The sequence below is a fragment of the Scyliorhinus torazame genome, chromosome 3, assembly GCF_047496885.1.
Source record: "Scyliorhinus torazame isolate Kashiwa2021f chromosome 3, sScyTor2.1, whole genome shotgun sequence".
Lineage (NCBI taxonomy): Eukaryota > Metazoa > Chordata > Chondrichthyes > Carcharhiniformes > Scyliorhinidae > Scyliorhinus > Scyliorhinus torazame.
In genome coordinates, this window is record NC_092709.1 from 154,559,617 (window position 1) to 154,567,984 (window position 8,368).

Consider the following 8,368-nt stretch of genomic DNA (forward strand, 5'->3'; position numbering starts at 1 on the left):
AGTGTGGAAACTCATAACAAATCCTTGGATTGCCTTTACTTTTGGAAGGCAGCCAACCAGCCAGCCACCTGTATTTTCTAGACTTGGGTAACATAGTCCTCAAGGTCCTTAAATTCAATAAGAATTTAAAATAATTTGCCTTTTCTCGAGAACAGCACTAGGGAAACTAATGGGGCTAAAAGCCAATAAGTCTCCTGGACATGATGGGTTGCATCTCGGGGTATTAGCGCAAGCAGCTACAGAGATAATGGATGCACTGGCAGTAATCTTCCAAGAATCCTTAAATTATGGAAAAGTACCAGACGATTGGAAAACTGCCACTGTAACCACCCTTATTCATAAAGGGAGGGAGACAAAAATCAGGTCAGTTAGCTTAACATCTGTCATTGGGAAAATGTCAGAGTCCATTATAAAGGATGTAATAGCAGAGAATTCAGAAATGCATTACATAATCAAGCCGATTCAGCATGGCTTCATGAGGGGAAAATCATGCCTGTCAAGTTTATTAGAATTATTTGAGGGGGTAATGGGCAGGATAGTTAAAGGGGAACAAATAGATGCAATATACTTGGATTTCCAAAAAGCATTCAATAAGCTCAAAAGGCTACTTAACAAGATAAGCGCCCATCGTGTTAGGGATAGTATACTAGCAAGGATAGATGATTGGCTAACCAATAAAAGACAGTGAGTTGGGATAAGAAAGGCATTTTCAGGATGGAAACTTGTAACTTGTGAATGCCACAGAGATCCGTGCTGGGGGCGTAATTATTTACAATATATATTAATAATTTGGACGAAGGAAGTGAAAGTACTATTGCCAAGTTTGCGGAAGGCAAGCGGTGAGGATGACACAAAGGGCACGATTTTCCAGCCACTTTACACCTGACGTAAATCCCGTAATATGGGGAAAATTTGGCATGAGGCCCAAAATGGGATTTGCACCGGACACAAATCAGTTTGTGATCTTCCCAGGCCCTTTACATTGGCATGATCCAGATCTCACTCAGAGGGAGCGAGAACCTGATTAGCGTGAATTTGTTTTCATTGTAATCTCATTAGCAAGATTAAAGTCAGATGTTCCTGTCTCACAGAATCTTCCCACCCACAAGCGGGATGTCACGAGGACACCAAATCACTACTGGTATTTAAAAATGGGGACTAGGTGCTGTGAACTCTGAGAGGGAGGAAGGAGATGAGTACCCCTCTCCAGTTAGTGCCAGGGTGAACCAGGACAAAGTAATCATTGGTCAGCTGCTGTGTAGGGGTCCTTCAAGGGAGCTGGGGGGCTCAAGCTGGGCTGGAGGGGGCCAGGGCAGGGTCTCCCCTGGGATAGGGTCCATGATGGGTCTGTGAAGCCTTGAAATCTACTTTTGTTCATGTTTAAGACCCCCTAACAGCGCACAGCACAGCTGAAGACTGTCTTGTCACAGGACAAAGCCATTCTGCAACTTAGCTCTTGAAAAAGTATTACACTCCACTTGAACTTTCAATAGGCTCTGTGGTTTCACTGTTGCAATATGCCTGCTTTTATCCCTTTTATACTTGCTTATTTATATTCTATTTCATGCCCCATTAGCTTTTGCAACCCTCTGCAGTTTAGTCAGTTACTGTCTGCTACATAGGACCTATGGAGATTGTTTGTTTACACTGCATTTCATGCCCATTAAGTCTCAAGAGCTTCTAGGGTTGCATGACTTGGGCCTGGCTGAACTCAGTTTCTTTTTAGTGTTATTTTTTATTCTCCATTATAACAGAGCTCTGTGGCTTGCTTGAGAGGTTTTTTTTCTATCCAAGCAGCTGGCTGAGCTCCAACATTAGAGTGCAAGGGTTCTTGAATGGTGACCTTCTCACCGCCATTGTCAAATTTTCAGGCTGAGCACAACAGAGCTCAACAGAATCTGCCAGATTTTGGCTCCCAATGGCATGGTGGGTGGGGGCTCCTGATTTGGGCAGAAGGGAGTAATAAGACTGTAGGTTTCCAGCCCAAGGAGCTGGCTGCATGTAACCCAGAGAGCGAAGGAGGGACAGTAATGTTCTGGGCGGGGAGGTGGCAATAAAGGACCCGCCATTGGGCCACTCAGGTACACTAAGTGTAAAGGCATAGCAGCAATCACAGGATGTCCAATCCCGAGTATGCACAATGCCTATTAGTACTGCCTTCTCTACCTTTGAGAGCTCCTGTGCCTCATTATTTAGTTGTATCGAGATGGAGTCAATGGAACTGATTACTGCTCTAGACCTGGACAGACATCACCGACTCGAACAAGACCAATCCAAGCTGGAGCATGGACCAGGACAATAGGGGGTCCCTAGTCAATCTCAAGCCCCAGCCGTTCATCAGGCCTAGGAGGGCGGCAGAAGACAGAGGAAAAGGAGACCCATTTGCACAAGACCCGCTTGTCCTTCAACAAGCTGTCAGACACCATGTACCGCCAAACACTCTGGTTGACCAAGGGGACAGTGCAGCACCTCTGCCACATCCTTGCGGACCTCACACTTAGTGGAGGAGAAGGACATCTCTGAACATTTGCGGAGAGCCAACGTGATCTTCCTGTGGCCAGGTTGACGCAGGAAGCAGAATACGGGCTTCCTTGAAACAAACCTGGCACGGTTCCTATTCCACTAGGACTGTGCCAACATCACGACCCGGATAGCATCAGCGGAGCTTTCGATGGGCCGTCGCCTCTGGACCCGCCTGAGCCTTAACCGTGTCTTGGCGGGAGAGTAGAGATAAAGCAGGAGCTCCAAAAGGAATACCCACCACTGATCAGCATCCAGGCCAGCAGTGCGACAACAACTTGGCCTCGGACATGGACACGGAAGCATCAGCATTTACGGATGCATGGCATCCGGAATCAAGCCCCCAGCAGTGACCCTCTGTCATTCTTCACAGAAAAGACAATCAATGACTTGAGACTGGCCTCAACGCTGGCAGAGGCACAGCCACTTAAGAAGTGGCGAAGAAGATTGCCTCAGCGGGCCACTGGAGGGGAACTTTAGGACCTGGTGGAGGGTGGGGTATAATGACCCTTACGAGGCACATGGGGATACACCAATCAATCTCCCGGTGATACGCATGGTATATGAGCTTCCCCGCTAGGGGCTTTTCTCAGTAACTTCATTGAAGCCTACTTGTGACAATAAGTGGTGATTATTATTATTATTATTATTAGTGGGCGGAGGCCCACAAAGTTGTGGTTCCTTGCCTTGCTCTGTGAAAGCCGGCCCGGAAAGGGACCAGCATTCTGGTAGTCCTGACTGGGACTTATTGTGTGTCCGCCACTGCAGCGGCTGTTTTCTTTGACCTGAATAAACTTCCGTTTACTTACCTTCTCAGGCCTCCTGGGTCTTCCTAACTTCCAGGTCAAGATCGCGAGTGGTTTGGTGGGGGAGTTCCAAGTGGTGGTGTTCTCATGTATCTGCTGCCCTTGTCCTTCTAGATGGTAGTGGCCATGAGTTTGGAAGGTGCTGACTAAAGAGCCTTGGTGAGATCCTGCACTGCACCTTGTAGATGGTACACACTGCTGCCATTGTGCGTTGGTGGTGGAGAGAGTGGGTATTTGTTGATGGGGTGCCAATCAAGCAGGCTGAACAGTTAGAAGCTTCTACCAGGTTGGAGCGCATTCATCCAGTCAAGTGGAGAGTATTTAATCACACTCCTGACTTGTGTCTTGTAGATGATGGACAGGCTCTGGGGAGTTAGGAGGTGAGTATCCCGCTGCGTGATTCCTAGCCTCTGACCAACTCTTGTAGCCACAGCATTTATGTGGCTAGTTCATTGTGGACAATGGTAACACCCAGGATGTTGATATAAGGCAACTGAGCAATCAAAATGTAATTGAAGGTCAAGAGGCAATGGGATATATTCTCTCATGTTGGAGATGGTCATTCCCTGGCATTTGTGTGGCATGAATGTTGATTTCCATTGTCAGCCCAAGCCCGGATATTGTCCAGGTCTTGCTGCATTTGAACATGGACTGCTTCAATACCTGAATGATGCTGAACATTGTCCAATCATCTGCAAACATCTCCACTTCTGACCTCGGACCGCTCCACCACAGTGTCCCCAGCCCCGAATATGTCCCCCCTCCCCCCGTCCACAGATCAGCCCTCCACGACCGTGGCAGCGCCGGACTGAGTCCGCAGCTGCCACGCTGAGTTCTCAATGGGTGAGGCCGTGAGAGACCCACGCCGGGAACTCGGCCGGTCGGGGGCAGAGCATCGCGGGGCGGGGGTCTCAGCCAATGTATGGAGGCCGCGTATATGGTGTGCGGCGTACTCTCCGGCCATCAACGGCCATTTGATGAGACGAACCAGCGGGGGCAAGAGCAAGCAGACCACTTAGTTCCGTTCCACACCCCTCACCCCTCTGACAAACGTGAAATCCACACCCAGGCTGATCTGATTGTGGCCTTAACTCCACTTTCCTGTCTGATCCCCTGTCAATCAAAAATCTGTCTAGCTCAGCCTTGAATATATTCAATGGGCCAGCCTCCACTGCTCTCCTGTGGAAGAGAATTCCAAAGACTAATGATCCTCTGGGAGAAAACATTTCTCCTCCTCAGTCTTAAATAGGAGATCCTTTATTCTGAAACTGTACTCTCCAATTTTAGATTCTCCCAGGAGGGGAAACATCCTCTCAGCATTTAACCTGTTGTGGTAGTCTGTGTAGAGGTATTACGGTACCTGGTAATGCTGGAACACCATTGGTAGATATTGTACGTTTCCTATTGGTCAAGCTGTATGGTAGCTCCGCCCTGCTAGGCAGGGTATAAGAGCCCGTGCCGCCCCAGCAGCCTTCTTTCTGTACCTGAGCTGCTGGGGGAAACATCTAGCTTATTAAAGCCTTCAGTTGGACAACAACCTCGCTTTAGTGGTCATTGATCGTGCATCAATTTAATAAGCTAGATTTAAAAGGATGGAGCTCCGAATCAAGCCGGAGTGTCTGCAACTCAGCCCCCATGCGGCGAACTCAGCGGCAACCTTCAAGCACTGGCTGGCGTGTTTTAAAGGATATCTCGGAATGGCCGAAAACACACCCACGGGAGAACAGAAATTGCAAGTCCTACACTCGAGGGTGAGCCCGGAAATTTACACCCTCATTGAGGATGCGGACGACTTCGATGCAGCAATGGAGCTGCTAAAAGGACATTATATTCGCCCGGTAAACCAGGTCTATGCCCGACATCTGCTAGCAACGAGGCGACAAATCCCTGGGGAATCGCTGGAAGAATTCTACCATGCGCTCCTGGTGTTGGGGAGAAACTGCAGCTGCCCGCAAGTTTCGGCGAGCGACCACACAGAACTCTTGATCCGGGACGCTTTCGTGGCAGTTATGCTGTCCTCCCAAATCCGCCAGCGATTGCTGGGAAAGGACACCCTAGGCCTCAAGGAGGCACAGGCCCTTGCAGGCTCCCTGGATGTGGCCTCCAGAAATGCCCGCGCTTACGTTCCCGACCGCGCGGCAGCCCCCTGGGCAGCGTTGAACCCCTCCCCAGCCGACCCCGAGACATCCCCCATTCCCCCACAAGCTTGTGCTGCAAGGCGGCCTGGCAACCCCGGGGGGCCCCGCTGCTACTTTTGCTGGCAGGCCAAGCACCCCCGGCAGCGCTGCCCGGCCCGCCCATCCACCTGTAAGGGATGCGGTAAAAAGGGCCACTTCGTGGTGGTATGCCAGGCCCGTGCGGTAGCCGCGGTCTCCAGCGGCGAATACGGACCACCACCACAAACCTCTCCACGGTCCCCATGCGGCCAGCGGGCGCCGCCATTTTCCTCCTCCAGGGCCACGTGCGGCCCCCGGGCGCCGCCATCTTGTCCCGTGGATGCCACGTTCGATGGATGGGCGCCGCCATTTTGTGCACCCCCAGCCATGTGCGACCAATGGGAGCCGCCATCTTGGATGGACTTCCAGGACCCCAGCTCGGCTGACCGCACACCGCCCGAAGAGAACACTCAACTGCTGCGATTAGCCTCAGTGACCCTGGACCAGTCCCGGCCTCGAACACTCTCAACTGCTACAACAACAGTACTAATCAACAGGCACGAGACATCCTGCTTAATTGACTCTGGGAGCACGGAGACCTTCATACACCCCGACACAGTAAGGCACTGTCGTCTCCTCGTCCACCCCGTTAATCAAAAAATCTCCCTGGCCTCCGGTTCCCACTCAGTAGAGATAAAGGGGTTTTGAGTGGCAAACCTCACAGTCCAGGGAAGGGAGTTTAAAAATTACCGGCTCTACGTCCTTCCCCACCTCTGCGCGGCCACAATCCTAGGCTTAGACTTCCAGTGTAATCTCCAAAGTCTAACTTTCAAATTCGGCGGCCCTAGAACCCCCCCCCCCCCACCCCCTCACTGACTGCGGCCTCGCGACCCTCAAGGTCCTGTTTGCGAACCTCACCCCGGATTGCAAACCCATCGGCACCAGGAGCAAACGGTACAGTGCCAAGGATCGGATCTTTATTAGGTCAGAGGTCCAAAGGCTACTGAGGGAAGGAGTCATTGAAGCTAGCAACAGTCCCTGGAGAGCTCAAGTAGTGGTGGTAAAGACCGGGGAGAAGCATAGGATGGTCATCGACTACAGTCAGACAATCAACAGGTTTACGCAGCTGGACGCGTACCCTCTCCCCCGCATATCCGACCTGGTAAACAGGATCGCGCAATACAAGGTCTTCTCCACGGTGGATCTTAAGTCCGCCTACCGCCAGCTCCCCATCCACACTAGTGATCGCAAATACACTGTCTTCGAGGCAGATGGGCGACTCTATCACTTCTTAAGGGTGCCCTTCGGTGTCACCAACGGGGTCTCGGTCTTCCAGCGCAAGATGGACCGAATGGTTGACCGGTACGGTTTACGGGCAACATTCCCGTATCTCGATAATGTCACCATCTGCGGCCACGACCAGCAGGACCATGACACCAACCTCCGAAAATTCCTCCAGACCGCAAAGATCCTTAACCTTACATATAAGAAGGATAAATGCGTGTTTAGCACCGACCACCGAGCCATCCCCGACCACGTAGTGCGAAATGGAGTTATAGGCCCCGACCCTGAACGCATGCGCCTCCTTATGGAGTTCCCCCTCCCCCACTGCTCCAAGGCCCTGAAGCGCTGCCTAGGGTTTTTCTCTTACTATGCCCAGTGGGTCCCCAACTATGCGGACAAGGCCCGTCCCTTGATCCAATCCACAGTTTTTCCCCTGTCAATAGAGACCCGCCAGGCCTTCAGCCGCATCAAAGCAGACATTGCAAAGGCCATGATGCACACCATCGACGAGTCCCTCCCCTTCCAGGTCGAGAGAGACGCGTCTGACGTAGCTCTGGCGGCCACCCTCAACCAAGCGGGCAGACCAATGGCCTTCTTCTCGTGTACCCTCCATGCGTCCGAAATCCGCCACTCCTCAGTCGAAAAGGAGGCCCAGGCCATGGTAGAAGCTGTGCGACATTGGAAGCATTACCTGGCTGGCAGGAGATTAATTCTCCTCACGGACCAACAGTCGGTGGCTTTCATGTTCGATAATGCACAGCGGGGCAAGATAAAAAACGATAAGATCTTGCGGTGGAGGATCGAACTCTCCACCTACAACTACGAGATCTTATATCGTCCCGGGAAGCTAAACGAGCCTCCTGATGCCCTGTCCCACAGCACATGTGCCAACGCACAAGTGGACCGCCTCCGAGCCCTTCACGAGGACCTCTGCCACCCGGGGGCCACTCGCTTTTTCCACTTTATCAAGACCCGCAACCTGCCCTACTCCATCGAGGAGGTCAGGACAGCCACCAGGGACTGCCAAATCTGTGCGGAGTGCAAACTGCACTTCTACCAGCCAGAGAAAGCGCACCTGATAAAGGCTTCCTGTCCCTTTGAATGCCTCAGCATGGACTTCAAAGGCCCCCTCCCCTCCACCGACCGCAACACGTACTTCCTGAACGTGATTGACGAGTACTCCCGGTTCGCATTCGCCCTCCCCTGCCCCGACATGACCGCAACCACTGTCATCAAGGCCCTCCATAGCATCTTTGCAGTGTTCGAGTTCCCCGCCAACATACATAGTGATAGGGGGTCCTCCTTTATGAGCGACAAACTGCATCAATTCGTGCTCATCAAGGGCATCGCCTCGAGCAGGAAGACCAGTTACAACCCCGGGGTAACGGACAGGTAGAGAGGGAGAACGGAACGGTCTGCATCACCGTCCTACTGGCCCTACAGTCCAGGAATCCCCCAGTCTCCTGCTGGCAGGAAGTCCTCCCGGATGCCCTCCACTCCATCCGGTCACTGCTTTGTACCACGACCAACGAAACACCTCACAAACGTCTCCTTGTCTTCCCCAGGAAGTTCTCCTCTGGGGCCTCATGCCCGACCTGGCTG